Consider the following 16,854-nt stretch of genomic DNA (forward strand, 5'->3'; position numbering starts at 1 on the left):
TGAGTCTCACATTCCCTTCAAGTTGAACTTGTAATAAAGTGGAATGAAATCATCAATATGCTTCTCACCTCTTCCTTCAGGAGAAAAATCCTACTTACTTTCAAGGTGGTCAAGGTGCGGACAACGTCATCCACCGTTTTCTGGAGATGTACACGGGACCGAGGTGAGAATAGCAAAAGGCTCCAGTTTAATTTTCTTAATGAAGATTTCAGGGAAGAGCATTAAACAACACTGATTCTCCATCTTCCAAAAGGATTATTTTGCAAAACTGATGCCCTGGGTATGGTAAAAGATAATATGGTAAAAACCATACTTTTCCTTCTGGGACATTAATGTTCTAAATTTATCACTTCAAGCTGCTTTGAAATACCTTCCTAGATTGGGAATAACTGTCTGCCATAGGAGTGAGTAAGGACAACACTCAAAGAAATCAGAAGAGAAAAATAGGGGAAAAAATCAGCTCTTATACTCAGTTTGGCAACACATATACTAAAATTGAAATGATATAGAGATTAGCATGATCCTTACACAGAGATGACAGGCCAACTTGTAAAGTGTTCCATATTTTTGTTGCATTAAGAATTAACAGGGCTACTTTAAGCTAAGACAAGCCCCACAAGTACTCCAAATTTCGACATAAAGATAGCAAAAATCCCCATCACAATGATCTCTCTCAATGTCAATGGACTAAATGCACCAATTCAGAGGCACAGGATGGCAGGATGAAATAGAAAACTGAACCCAACATTCTGCTGCCTGGAAGAAACACATCTGAATAATCAAAGCAACCATGGGCTCAAAGTCAAAGGCTAGAAAATGATTCTTCAAGAAAAGAACACCTCCAAAAAGCTGCAGTGGCAATACTAGTATCAGACCACATGGACTTCAGGCTAAAGGTTATAAGAGACAGTGAAGGTCATTTCTTAATGATCATGGGATCTGTACATCAGAAAGAACTCACCCTCCTCAATGTATATGCTCCTAATGACAGATCAGCAAAATATGTAAAAACAACTTCTAATAGACTTAAAGAAAAACATTGATAGCAACACAATGCTAGATGGAGATTTCAACAGTACTTTCTCACTTCTCAATAGATCAAACAGACAAAAACTCGGCAAGAAAATATTTTATTTGAGGGAAGTAATAAACAACCATTGGTGTAGAGAAGAAATCAAAGAGGAAATAAAAAGATTCCAGAAAAAATGACAACGAGGAACTACCAGAACTTGTGGGACAGAGCAAAAGCAGTTCTAAGAGGAAAGTTTATAGCTCCGCCAGAATTCAACTGGAAGAAAGAAAGGGCCTACAAAAATAACTTACAGCACAAGATTTTGGAAAATGACCAAGAAAAGGAGTCCAAACTTGACAGGAGGAAAGAAATAATAAAACCTGGAGCAGAAATCAATGAGATATAATCCCAAAATACAATTCAGAAGACCAACAAAAGCAAGACATGGTTCTTTGAGAAAATAAATAAGATCAATAAACTACTAGCAAGACTCACAAAGAAGAAAAGAGAAAGAATCCTAATAAACCGAATCAGAAATGCAAAGGGGGACATCATAATAGAAACTACAAAATCCATAGGATCATCAGAGATTATTTTGAGAATATTTAAAGCAGGAAATGAGAGAATCTTGAATAAATTGATAAATTACTGGATTCCAATTACCTCCCAAGGCTGAACCAAGAATATTTTGAAAACTCGAACCCATCACTACAAGGAAATTGAAATGATAATCAAAAGTATCCCCAAAAACAGGAGCCCAGGCCCAAATGGATTCACTAATGAAGTATTTCAAACCTTTCAAGAGGACCTACTGCCAACATTTTTTAAGATTTTCCAGGAAATTGAAGAAACAGAAATACTCCCAAACAATTTCTATGAGACAAAGATCACCCTGATATTCAAATCAGACAGAGAAACCACAAAAAAGAAAATTACAGACCTATTTCTTTGATAAATACAGATGCAAAGATCCTCAAGATTATACCAGCAAAGAGAAATCAGAAACTCAACAAAAGGTCACACTCTATGACCAAGTAGGTTTATCTTGGGGATGCAAGGATGGCTTAACATTCTCAAGTCAATCAACAGAATACACCATCTCAATAAAATAAAGATAAAAATCATATGATAATATCAATAGATGTAGATAAAGCATTTGATGAGATCCAGCACCCATTCATGATGAAAAACTCTCAACAAAATGGGAGTCGAAAGTACTTTCCTCCATCTAGTCAAAGCAAACTACTACAAACCCACACCAAGCATTATTCTCAACGGGGAAAAACTAAAGGCTTGGAGAAAAATCAATGAGCTAGATTCCCAAAATACAATCAGGCACAAAACAAGTTACCCACTCTCACCACTCCTATTCAACATAGTACTTGAAGTATTTGCCATATGATTTTGGTAAGAAAAAGATATCAAGGGCATCTAGATAAAAAAAGAAAGAACTCAAGCTTTTACTATTTGGAGATGACATGATAGTATTCTTAGAAAATCCCCAAAAATCTACCAAAAAGCTCCTGGGAAGAATAGATTTGTTTACTAAAGTAGCATATTACAAAATCAATATCCAATAGTCCATGGCTTTCCCAAATACTATTAATGAAAGAGAAAAAAGAGATAGGCGAAAAACAAACCCATTCACAATAACCTCAGAAAATCAAGTATACTAGAATCAACTAAAAAGGTTAAGGACCTATACCAAAAAAACTCTACAAAACACTACTTCATGAAATAAAAGAGGATATGAGGAAATGGAATCACATCCCATGTTCATTGATTGAGAGGATTAACACTGTCAAAATTGCAATACACCCCAAAGCGCTATAAATATTTAATGCACTTTCTATAAGGATACCCATAACATTTTTCAAAGAAATCGATTAAACCCTCTTGAAACTCATACACAACAATAAACTCCCATGATGAGCTAAAGCAATCTTTGGTAAAAAGAAGAAGGGAACACCTTCCCCAACTTCAAACCCTACTAGAAAGTCGTAGTAATCAAATTAGCATGATATTCAGATAAAGAGAGTCCTCAGGTCAATGGAATATAGTCAAATATCCTGACGCTGGCCCTCAGATTATTATTACCTAATGTATCATAAAGGCTCAATAAATATGAAGTTGAGCAAGGAAGTCTCTTCAACAAGTGCTGCTGGGAAAACTGGTCAGCAACATGCAAAAAAAATTTAACTCAGACCTCTTTATAGTGCCAGGCACAAAGTCAGATCAAATGAATTAGAGACCTCAATATCATACCTGAGTTCTTAAGATATATGGAGAAAAATGTGGGAAGATCCCTCCATGACATTAAAGCTAAGGGAAACTTCTAGAATGATACACCACTGACCAAGGAAGAGGAAGTGAAGATAACCAAATGAGACTACATTAAACCAAGAAGTTTCTGCAATCAGAAAAAAATGGTGACCATGATAAAAAGACAGCCCTCATAATGGGGGAAAATTATTTATGCAATACCCATACAATTAACCCCTTATTGTATATAACCCAAGATATATATGGCACTGGTAGAACTTTATGAGAAAAAGACATCCAACCCCACCAAAACATGAGGAGAAGAAACGAACAGAAACTTCCTCAAAGAATAAATACAAATGACCAAAAAACAGAGGTAAAATTTTCTACATCACGAATCATCAGGGAGATACAAATCCAAACAGCAATGAGATATCTCACACCACAGAGATTGACACACATCAAAAAGAACAAGAGCAACCAATGTCAGCATGGAAGTGGGGAGAAAGGGTCTCTTCTTCACTGTTGGTGGGGATGCCGATTGGTTCAGCCTTTTCGGAAAACGATATGGGTATTTCTCAGAAAGCTACAAATTGAGCTTCCATGAATCCAGCAATACCACTTTGGCAATATACTCCCAGGCCCCAAAACACACAGCAGAAATGCTATCTGCACTTCTATGTTCATTGCAGCACTATTCACAATAGTGAGAATCTGCAAACAACTTGTATGCCCAAGAATTCTCAATGATTAGTTAGAGAAACTATGGTATATCTAAACAATGGAATACTATGCAGCTGTTAGTGAAAATGAAGTTATGAAGTATGCTTATAAATGGATGTACATGAAGAGTATCATGCTGAGTGTGATGAGTCAGAAGGAGACAGACAGATATAGGATTACATTCATTTGTGGGATATGAAAAAACATAACTTTAGATTAATACCTTAGGACAGTAGAAATAAGGGCCAGGATGATTGGTCCACTGTTAGAAGCCTACCTTATGGGCTGCGGGAGATGGCAGTTGGGATCGAGAAGAGACCACTATGACAAAGATAGTTGGAAATGATGATGCTGGAAAAGAACTGTGAAGTGAAAATAGGTAAAGGAAGAAACATGGTAACCTATCAGTTGCTGTGTTGTAAACCATGATGCCTGAAAAGGGAGAGATCGGTAGATAGGTACATAGGTAGAAGAAAGGGAGAGACAGGGGCCGGGGGTGAGGAGAGAGAGAGGGAGAGAAAGGATTTCAGGGGGAAAACTGGGGACACTGTAGGTGGGAAATGTTCACTGATGGAGCAATGGGTCTTGGAACACTGTATGACTGAAACCTACTCATGAACAGCTTTGTATCTCTTTATGTCCCAGTGATTCAGTCAATCACTCAATGGTGATTCAGTCAACCAGTCATGGTGATTCAGTCAATCACTCAATCAATCAATAAGTAAATAAATAAAAATCAACTCTTTGGGCCCAACCATACCTAGAGGGTACTCCAGCTTTATAGGTACATGAATCAAGTATCTTCTTAGTTTAAAATGAGTGTGGTATGAGTTTGTCACTTTCAAACATAAGAATTCTGATTAATCACCATGGAATCTTTGTTTAATATAATGTTTTCTGAATACTTTTTATGAGACAAGATCTGTGAATAAAACCTTCAAGTGAAGAAAACGACATTCAATTATTTCTGTCACTTATTCATTTATTCAATTATTATTATCGAGAATAGGATTCAGGTGAGAAAACAAGAAATATTTTACTCATAGCATGAACCTCTAATGTCTGGACTGCAAATTTCTAACATCTTTAGAATGGCTATAATATAGCTAGTTCTGCTTGAGAAATAATTGACTTCTGTCCAGTATTCTGAATTTTGCCTTATTGTGTGGCCTGAATAAGTACTTCTATGAATAGAAATTATTAATTATCATTAGAACCCACTTGAATGTTAACAATAGTGTGATTTATATTTTAATCTAATTACTTTTTCTAAAAGAGATAAATTTGGATGTGGCAGATTGAATCCAATTGAGTCCTGAAGAGGTCAGGGAGTAAATGAAAATTATAAGAAGAATTTGATGAATTGGAGGAGGGGAAGGGCTTAAAGGCCAACATATTTCACCACCTGAATTTAATAAAATTTATTTATTACATTCTCATAATGAATGATAGCATCACTTGGTACAGTAGTTCAGGTGAAATATAGGATTTTTCTAAGAAAACACACACACGGATACATGCACACACACTCATTCTCTTTCTCTCTCTCTCTCTCTCTCTCTCTCTCTCTCTTTCTTACTCACACATGCATGCATGAATTCTTATAAACTCAACATTCTCACACAATAGCACTCATAAACACACACACTTATAATCTCTTCCCATCTTTCCACCCTCCCCTGCAGTCCACACCACCCCTGATCCCTATCTCCAGCTACTTAAATACATGCTACCCATCTACAGTTTTCATCCAAGCAATTCCTAAAGAAACAACAAAAGTGTTCATGTGTGTACAGATTTACTCATTTTATTTTGCCTCTTTTATATACCTTAGGCATTCAACATTTTAAAAACGCAATCCTGTTTATTATAGAATATACCACTACCACTACAAGCTACTAAGAGAAAAATAAATTATGAAAGAAGCTACACAACAGTCCTCAATTTTCTTGTTTGGTATCAATTAACCTCTAACAAGTTTTATAATAGGTTGGGTCCAAAATGCTGCTGCGTGTCAGTATTTCCTGGGGCACTATCTTGAGAATCCAAGTATGGAAACCCTTGCTCATAGCATTGTCACTCCCGGTGTGGGTGTGGGCAGCAGCATTGATGGTACCTGACCACTTTTTTTTATGCATTGCCTCACTTTTTATTCTTTTAATGCTTATTACTGAAACACCATGAGGTACAGTTGTAGACTTACAAATTTTTGTGCTTGGGTTTCAGTTATACAATGATCCAGTACCCATCCCTCAATCAGTGCCCATTCTCTGTCATTTATATATTTTTTTAATTTTTGTTAGTGAAACACCATGAGGTATAGTTATAGATTTACAAATTTCTGTGCTTGGGTTTCAATTGTACAATGATCAAATACCCATCCCTCCACCAGTGCCCATTTTCCACCACCACGGGTCCCAGTGTCCCTCCCACCCCCTATCCCCCCATCCCACCATGCCTTTGTGGCAGGGCATTCCCTTTTGTTCTCTCTCTCCTTTTGGGTGTTGTGGTTTGCAAAAGAGGCATTGACTGGCAATCATGTTGGTCTATACTCTACTTTCAGAATGCTTCTCCAATCCTGGGAGGATCCTCCAAACACCCTTTATTTGGTGCTCCTTACTCTATATGAGTTCCCTTTCCCCCTAGAATGTGTGGCTGGATTCCAAACCATGGAGCAAAACTCCTGGTATTAATCTCACTGGCCACTTTTTGAATGAAAGCTGGTGTCTCTGGTTCCATGCCAAACAATTTAAACAAGCATCTGCAATAAAGGTTCCCCACTTATTTTGTGAAATGAGAGTCTTTCTTAAGAGCCTTTCAGACTGGAGTGATAGCTCACTGGAACGACTGTGGACTTTGCCTGTAAAAGAAGCAGACTCATTTCCTGGCACAACATAGAGCAACACTGGAAGAGACCCTTGAGCCAAAGCAGCACCAGAACATGACTGGATGTGTCCCCAAAGAACCAATAATCATCAGAACATCTAGTTAGAGTAACCGTCAACAAAATAGTGCCTCTTTTCTCCATTCATAATACTCAAAGTTCTGACTGCAATATCATTAAGAATACTAAATAGTTCCTGTAAATTTTATTCTTCTTCACATATATTTACTCTAAAATAATTTATATTTCGTTTTAAACTACAGGTAAAAAAGTAAAATTATAACTTTTTTAAAAAATTAAAAATAACGCCTATACATAGCCAGGTAAGACTCAAAAAATAAAAAAGCAAGCAAGCAAGCAAGCAAGAAAGAAAGAAATTAAAACTTAAAAACAATGTTGTTTCCAGTGCTAAGGATCAATCACAGATCATCATACAATGGAAGGCAAATTCTGAATCACTGAGTTATAACCCTGTTCTTAAATATTTACAAAGGTCTTATTTGATGTCTCATTACATTTTCTCTTTTTATTAAAAAATGCTTTTTGTAGTAGACCTGATTGCCACCTTACCTCCTACTTCATGACCTTTGCTTCTCTTGTATATTTTAAGATGCATATTATATTTTAATATAAATAAATATACATAAATAATTATAAAATATTGTATATTTTAATATATATGTTGTATATTATAAGACCCAGTTGTCACCTTATCCTTCCTAAATCCATGCTTTCCTTTGACAGACTTTCCAAGATCATGTATGGCTTGCTTTAACTTGGCATAAATGGAAACCTTATTTTCTGTATGCTCTCACGCTAGAGGTGATGATGTTTTTGATCCTGGAGAAGTCTTTTCTGGGGAGTTTTCTGGCTGTTTCTACTTGACTTCAAAATATCTAAAGGTAAGTCATCATCTTTTTTATGTGTGTTTTTGGGTCACACCTGGCGATACACAGGGGATACTCCTGGCTCTGCACTCAGGAATTACTCCTCACGGTGCTTGGGGGGACCATACAGGATGCTGGGAATCTATCCTGGGTAGGCCATGTGCAAGGCAAATGCCCTACCTGCTGTACTATAGCTCCAGCTCCCCCCCCATCCCCATAATTCATCATCTTGAGGGCCTCAGATTTTTACCTTTGATTTAGAAACTTCATCTTTACATTGACACAGTAAATTGATACCACAAAACCATTGAATGGCATGCTATAATGGTAGCAGCCATGAGCAAACATTGATAACCCATAAATTGGCATGAATGAATTCTTTCTCAGAGGCTTCACTTCTGAGGATCCCTGTCTGATACGTATCCCAGGATCAGAATCTACATCAGGCCATGAGTAGAAATTGTCCAACCAAAAGCTAGCCTTCCACTGGGATCAGAATCCTTGATCCATCTAACTTGTAATTTTTCATTCATGACTTGTTGACCTTGTTTCAGTTGGAGACATCCAGAGCATCAACACAGCTTCCCAGTAGTTTCCACAGGAAATCCAAATACCTAAGAATGTTATCATTTCTTACGCCACTGTTAAAGATTTTTTTGGAATCCCACGGTAAGATACTATCATTAATGTTATAATATTACTGTTCTCCATAGTCCAGATCTCCCGAAAGAACACTCTACCCTTCTCACTCCAAGTGCAGCCTCCCGTTTAAGATATCCTGAGCATACTTCTAATAATGTCACTCAGGTTCTCCCCTAAAGTGCACAAGTTAAGTTCATACCACTCCAAGTTCTTTTTCCTAAACTACCAGAGTCGGCTTGGTCCTCAAATTTGTGTTCTCCCTTGAAGAAATACCGTGCTTCCTTTCTCCATGTCTCTCTTTGCTTGCTTTGTTAAACGAGTGTTCTCTCTTGAACATATATTCCATTCCACCCTACACCTGTTTCACAAGTTTCTAAGTGTTTTTCAATAAAATCTATTTTGCTTCACTAAACTAAATATTTTAAAGCACCAGAGCAATGTTAAAACCAATATTTGTATCTTTTAAACCACAAATTTTGAAAATGAAAGGTGGTAAAGCAATGGAATACTACTCAGTTGTATGAAGTGAAATCTTCTTATTATTTGATAAAAATGGATAACATGAGGATATTATGGTTAGTGACATAAATCAGGCAGAGAAAGATAGGCATCCTACAAGTTCATGCATATGTAGCATATGGAGAAAACAAATTAAAAGAATAAAATGGGACAGACAAACGTCTAAATCATTATTTATATTCTATGATTTATAATTCAATTAATTATGGTTTGTCATACACATAATTCCGACATGACACTCCTCATTCTCTCAAAAAATAACCACTCCCTCTCCCCCAAACCCCCAGAATCCCTCCCTCCCAATCCCCTGACTCAATTGTGTGGATCAGTTCTCCCCTTACATTGCTCTTGATCCTTTGTTGCTACTTTGCTGTGTGTCTTTACATCCCATATATGAGAAAAATCTCTCTGTATCTGTTCCTTTCCTTAAGGATAACTTTACATGCATGATATCCTCTAGTTTCATTCAATGTTGAAAATTGCATAGTTTTGATCTTTTCAAAGCAATAAAAACAAATTATAGCACTATAAGACTATTTAGTTACCAGGAGGAAAGGTGTAATCAAAGTGGAAAAATTGAACAATGGTGAATGACAGAGTAGGCCTTTCAGTGGTGAGTGTAATGTGATACATGCATGTTGATTCTGCATAATCCTAAAATTTAAGCAGTTCTATAAAGTAATTATAAATAACAAAAAGTATTTAAATAATTGACATTTATCTATGATTTTGACATATCTATTGTGTCAAACTATCAGAAATAAAAATAAAGTGAGATAGAGATATGGTGTATCACTATACTTTTAAATAAGAGAAGTGATGAAAATTTCTCTGTCTTGATAAACTGTCAAATAAATTGATTCCAAAATCAAATTTATATACTCAAGGAAAAATAAAAGTCAACAAACTTAATCTTTTGCCTTCACTCAGGTTCCCATCTATTGATCTCTGGCAGACAAAACAATTTGTATTTCATTTTATTTTTAATTTTTATTAGTGAAACACCATGAGGTACAGTTGTAGATTTACCAATTTTTGTCCTTGGGTTTCGATTATACAATGATCAAATGCCCATCCCTCCGTCATTGCCCATTTTCCACCATCATGGATTCTAGTATCCCTCCCACACACATCCACCCATCCCACCATGCCTCTATGGCAGGGCATTCCCTTTTGTTCTCTCTCTCCTTTTGGGTGTTTTGGTCTGCAAAAGAGGCATTGAGTGGCAATCATGTTCTGTACATAGTCACAATTTTTATTTTCAAGGGATTTCTTGGCAGAGATTTGGCATTCTTTGCCAGCAACCAACTCGTTTTCTTCTGCTTTTTTTTATTAGAAATATATATTTATACTAAGACTGATTAGTCATGGCACCAAATTGACAAATGTCCCTGTTTTTACTTCAGTGCTGTTGACTACTTATCATATATTATTTGCAGTGGATAGAAAATAACTGCCCATAATTCTTGGGCTAATGAAAAATGTTTATTCTTCCCTTAGTTTGGAAAATCCCTGTCACTAGTATAGTGACATTCATCGAAATTTGTAAACACAATGATTAATAAGAGGTAAACCATGACTGCCACTTCAAGGAAGAATGGGCCTTCAGTAGACATCTTCTTTTGCAGAAGGATAGCTCTGGCCTGGGTGTGGGTAAAACATGAGAGCTGTGAGCTACTGGCAGTTAACACATGCTCTGAACTATGTGGTGACACTGCTGAGAAATGTGGAGAGCCCTGATTAGGTAGGGTCATGGGGGAGAATGGAATGATGAAAAGAAAGCAGAGCAACAGGACAAGGTGATAGATTCCTTTGTATAAAAGTTTTCATCTCTATTGTATCAATCTGTGAAAAAGAGAACCAGCTTCTTATCATTCTTTCTGGCAATACATTATACTTAAATAGTGCTTCAGGAAAAAAACGGTCCCCTAGTTAGTTAATATAGCCCGAATATCTGTGAGGTCTTTGAACTCTATGTATACACTGCTGATGACTTAAACTAATCTCACTATTTAAGTATCTAAACTGCTATGGTCTCACCATTTAACTCTCTAAACTCTGATGGCTCCAAATCTTCTAAGATCAACTTTCATCTCTTCCATGATATCCAGGATTCTCTTCCCAACCTTCACCTCTCCCTTTCTTTCTCCATCTCTCTACCAACTATGCTTTCCATGCCAAAATTTGCTAAGACAAGCTTTCTTGAGATATATACATAATTTGACTTCTCTTTTTTTAACATTTAGGCAATTTTGATTTACAAAGTCATTTATAATGGAGTTTTGTCATACAATATTCCAATTCTAATCACACCACCAGTGTCTTCATCCCTCGACCAACAAACGACCCATTTCGCCCTGCATTCCCACCGATTTCCTTGACGAACACATTTTGAAGTTTAACTATTGTACTTTGGGTTCCATACTTACAGTGGTTTTGGCATTGGTGGTTAAGATATACACCTCAACTTTTTCATGCTGGCCTTCCTAGATCAATGCCAAATTATACCATGTAGGGAAAATATATGAGAACAAATCATTAAGCTCCAATATTTTTCCTTTTTTTTCTTTTTATTAGTGAAACACCATGAAGTACAGTTGTAGATTTATAATTTTTTGTGCCTGGGTTTCTATTATACAATGATAAAATACCCATCCCTCCCGCAGTGCCCATTTTCTGCCACCGTGGATAATATCCCTCCCACCTCCACCCCCACCCCATCCCACCCTGCCTCTGTGGCAGGGCATTCCCTTTTGTTCTCTTTCTCCTTTTGGGTGTTGTGGTCTGCAAAAGAGGCATTGAGTGGCAAACATGTTCAGTCCATAGTCTACTTTCAACATGCATCTCCCCTCCTGGGTGGATCCTTCAAACACACTTTATTTGGTGCTCCCTCTCAATCTGAGCTGCCCTTTCCCCTAGAATGCCCAGCTGGCCTCTAAGCTATGGAGTAATGCTCCTGGTGCTGATCTCAGCTATTCTTGGGTATTAATCTCGTATTTTGTTACATTATATCCCCCAGATGAATGCAATCTTTCTATGTCTATCTCTCTCTTTCTAACTCATTTCGCTTAGCATTATACTTTCCATATTGTACCACTTGTATGTAAATTTTATGACTTCATCTTTTCTAACAGCTACATAGTACTCCATTGTATAGATGTACCAAAGTTTCTTTAACCAGTCATCTGTTCTTTGGCATTCAGGTTTCTTCCAGTTTCTGGCTATTGTAAAGAGTGCTGCAATGAACAAACAAGTTCAGATGTCACTTTGACTATACATTTTTGCCTTTCTGGGATATATTCCCAGGAGTGCTATTTATGGGTCAAATGGGAGTTCAAGTTCTAATTTTTTGAGAATTGTACATGCTGTTTTCCAGAAGGACTGAACCAGTCGGCATTCCCACCAACAGTGAAGGAGTGTCCCTTTCTTGCCACATCTGCGCCAGCATTGGTTGCTTTTGTTCTTTTGAATGTGGGCCAGTCTCTGAGGTGTGAGATGGTATCTCATTGTGGTATCTCATTTTGATCTGCATCTCCCTGATGATTAATTATGTAGAGAATTTTCTCATGTGCTTTTTTGCCATTCGGATTTCTTCTTTGAGAAATTTTCTGTTCATTTTATTGCCCCATTTTTTTGATGTGGTTGGATGTTTTCTTCTTGTGGAGTTCAACCAGTAATTTGTATATCCTTGATATCAACCCCTTGTCAGATATGTGTTCAGCGAATATCCTTTCCCATTCTGTAGACTGTTTTTGTATTTGGGTCACTGTTTCTTTGGAGGTGCAGAAGCTTCTTAGTTTAAGATAGTCCCATTTATCTATCTCTGTTTTCACTTGCTCGGCCAGTGGCGTGGCATCTTTGAAAATACCATTAACCTCAATGTCATGGAGGGTTTTGCCAACTTTGTCTTCAATGCACCTTATGCTGAATGGTCTGATGTTGAGGTCTTTAATCCATTTTGATCTTACTTTTGTACATGGTGTTAGGCAGAGTTCTAAGCCCATTTTTTGCATGTTAAGCTCCAAACTTTTAAAATAATCTTTAAACAATTTTGATCGAAAAGAAAATAGTGTGAACTGGAGGGGACTATCCCCTGGAAGCCTGCAAAGTCATTTTACTTTTCCACATTAAAAAAGAGGAAATCAGTGAAGGAGGTCAGTCATAACGCAAGTTAGCTGACCCTGCTGAGCTGTGGTCATTAGGGGATTTTGTGCTCTTTTCTCCTTCCACCAGAAGTCCCAACCCTTTTAGTTTTGTCTCTTAAGTTCCCATAAAACAAAAAAAGTTTTACCACACAGGAACCCATGTAATGAGGGCAGCCAAGGTGATAAAAAGAAATTTCAGCTAATTCATAGGTTAAGCATGGTAGTAGAAACTAAATATCATGTTTTTTGTATTGAATCAGCACGAGACAAAAATTACAAACCTTTTCAGGATTCAGTTTCAATCATAGGATATTTAACACCCAACCTCCTCTAGTATACAGTTTCATTGCTACTGTAACCAGTTTTTCTCCCACCACTCCCTCTCCCAACCCCAAACCCCACCTGACAGCCTGCTGTCTCTACACTATGACAAGCACCTCTCTCTCTCTCTCTCTCTCTCTCTCTCTCTCTCTCTCTCTCTCTCTCTCTCTCTCTCTCTCTCATCCTTTGGGCATTATGGATTGTAATACAGATACTGAGAGGTTATAACCTTTGTTCCTTTACCTATTTTCAGTACTCCGTTCTCAGCCAGAGTAATCACTTCCAAATATCATTGTCATAGCTGTCCTTTCTTTATTCCAAATGCCTGCCTTCAGCACTTGAGGCAAGTGTCCAACCATTGACCAGTTCTCCTGGCCTGTGTTTCTGTTATCCTTGGATATTAGTCTCATACTCTGGTTTTTTATAACCCAAAAAAAGGGGTAGTCCAATCAGTATATCCCTTTCCTTATGTCTGATTTCATTCAGCATGATATTCTTCCTTGTACATCCATTTATAAGCAAATTTCATGACGTCAGTTTACTAACAACTGCATAGTATTCCATTGTGCAGTTATATCATAGTTTCTTCTGGCTATTGTGAATAGTACTACAATAAAAATAGAAGTGCAGATGGTATTTCTGTTATAAACATCATGTTTAATATAGGTTTCCAGGTTCCATACATACAGAATCCACTTACAAACCCACCTTTTATAATTTTTTTAAAATAATATAATTTATTATGATGCTTTCTAAGAAACTGAAGCTATTAACAAAAACTAAGGGAAAACATATTCTATAAAAGCAACAAAAATTACCTTAAGAAACGATAACAGCCATGTGTTCTTGCTCCTCAAATATCCTTGATATATTGTCAATATCTTTCTATAGACTTAAAATTCATCAACTTCATTTCTAAACATTATTTAAAGTTATATTAATTTTAATAGGTGTAATCAGCTTTATAGAATATGTATTTGATTCCTTCATATTTTGCATAAACAAAGTTTGAATTCACCATAGCACTGTAGCACTGTCCTCCCATTGATTTGCTCAAGAGAGCACCAGAAACATCTCTATGTTGAGAATTGTTGCTACTGTTCTCGGAATGTCGAATACGTCACAGGTAGCTTGCCAGGCTTTGCCATGCGGGAGGGTTACTCTCAGTAGCTTGCCGGGCTCTCCTAGAGGAGCAGAGGAATCAAACCCAGGTTGGCCACGTGCAAGTCAAACGTCTTACCCACTGTGCTATCGCTCCAGCCCATATATATATATATATTTATACATATATATATGTATTTACACACACACATACATATCTATATATTCATCTTACATGGCCCTTAAGCTCCAACTCTGATTTCTTCCTCCTCCAATTATTTACTACTTCTCTCCCCCTACTTGGGGCTCAACTAATGTGCCGAGTGCCTTCAGAATGCATTTCTGAGGCCATGATAAAGGCATGCATAACACATAAATGAAAGGAAGGCACAAAGCACATGTAGATAAATGTTATATGGACATATAATTGAGATGACTAGTTTACAAACTGTATTGGCTTCAAGTACAGTGTTCCTAATCTCAGCAAGTGTGTATTCATACTCCATGCATTGTCAAATATCCAGCTACTGTCCACAACCAACAACACTCCCCCACATTTTTCAGTCATTTGCTTCCCCTCTTGTAAGCACCGTTTTGATGTCAGAGTGTAAAGGTTTGATTTTGTTTTTGTTTAATTAGTCCATTTGATATTTTTCATTATATTCCAGAAACAAATGAAACATTTTTTAAAAAATAAAGAACAGGAGGTGATATCAGGCAACAAATGAAATAGTTCACGTGGTTGAGAATCAGCAAGAGTCTTTCAGGTCAGTATGAGGAAAGGAACATCCAGTTTTCCTTCCCAGCATATTTCCAAAGTACTGGCTTGGAGCAGGGTACATGCTGGGAAGAACCGCAGGACAGTCTCAGTGTCTTGAACATATAGGGGCCTATTTTCTTCTTTGAAATTGTAATGGTATTGACCTCCATTGCAAACCACAACACCCTAAAGGAAAGAGAAAGCAAAAGGGATGCCCTGAGGTGGGGCTGGCTGGGGGAGATGGGGTGTGGGAAGGTCACTGGGTTCATTGGTGGTGGAGAATGGGAGCTGGTGGAGGGATGGGTACTTGATACTTGTATAACTGAAACCCAAGCACAAAGGTATGTAAGTCTACAACTATACCTCATGGTGTTTCACTAATAAAAATTAAGAAATAAAAATTAAAAAATTAATAGTGCTATCAGCTGGTATAAAAAAAGAAAATGTAATGGTGTTGACTAGATTATATCAAGATCATTTTTAGCTATACGTTTCGATGATTCATCCTTGATTCACTGATTGATACTTTGAAATGTCCCAGTTCATTCTTATTCAGAGAAGTCATTTATTTTTCCTAGTATTTATGTGTACAGGGAATTTGTCACAAAATTCTTTATATAAAGTATATTGAGGGACTCAATGATAATGTTTTATTACAATTTTGCAAAGAATTAAAAAAATACACTTTTAAAAGATTTTCTTGGTTATATATATAAAAGCTAAAGTACAACAATTAAGGTTAACTCAATATTTTCTAAAGTTGTTACATTAGTATTTGAAAAGAAATTTTAAAAGATTCGGGGAGATGGGATGGGAAAAAGTCATGGATCCATAAAGATCAGTAGAAGTCTTTGGGTATGTGGGGCAGGGGAGTGTCTAGGAAAGTTGAGATCACACTCAGCTATGTGATCTAAACTCTATATATCTAATCTCTGAATTAGATATCAATGATATATCCTCTCAGATGTATTCATATGACTATCATGTACACTAGTGAGACCAAGGGAAATAATTCTTAGCATTGACATTCTTGGAAACGGAAGTAATAATCAGGTTTTTATGATTGAGTTGTTATGATTTCATAAGCAGTGTTTGTTTCCTTAACCAAACTGGAATGTCTTTAAAAGACCAAATATAGGAAAATAAATTCACTTTTAATTTAATATAGAAAATGTTGAATTTACAGGTTAAATAGAGATATCTTTTCAAAAGTCTTTCAGAGACACTGTCCTTTACTTGTTTTATTAGGAACTGAATGTGGTAACCTATAATCTCTAATTCCATCTTTAGTCCTCCCTACTCTATTTCTAACAATCCAAATAAACTTCACTTTAGACCTAGTTTTCAGTAATCTAAACTAAACTTATAGTAAAAAAAATTCTTAATCATTAAAAATCATTTCTAATAAAACATTTAATTAAAAAGTTTAATGCAGGCAAATACTGTTTTAATCCTTAAAGTAAATTTAAAAATCAGAATAATACTCGGTAACGCATAGAAACATAGCAAAAAATAGATGGTATATATCTTGTTTGCAAATTGGTAACTGTAACATATTGTCCTTTTCCATTTCAAGGATGAGATGCATCCATAGAGTA

The 16,854-nt window shown here is 36.5% G+C and overlaps 1 pseudogene; it reads left to right on the forward strand.

Annotated features, from left to right (window-relative positions):
- The first annotated feature begins 472 nt into the window (after window positions 1–472).
- On the forward strand, window positions 473–569 carry LOC130040958 (uncharacterized; annotated as a pseudogene).
- The last annotated feature ends 16,285 nt before the right edge of the window (window positions 570–16,854 follow it).

Source organism: Sorex fumeus, unplaced genomic scaffold (genome assembly GCF_029834395.1).
Source record: "Sorex fumeus unplaced genomic scaffold, SorFum_2.1 ptg000095l, whole genome shotgun sequence".
Lineage (NCBI taxonomy): Eukaryota > Metazoa > Chordata > Mammalia > Eulipotyphla > Soricidae > Sorex > Sorex fumeus.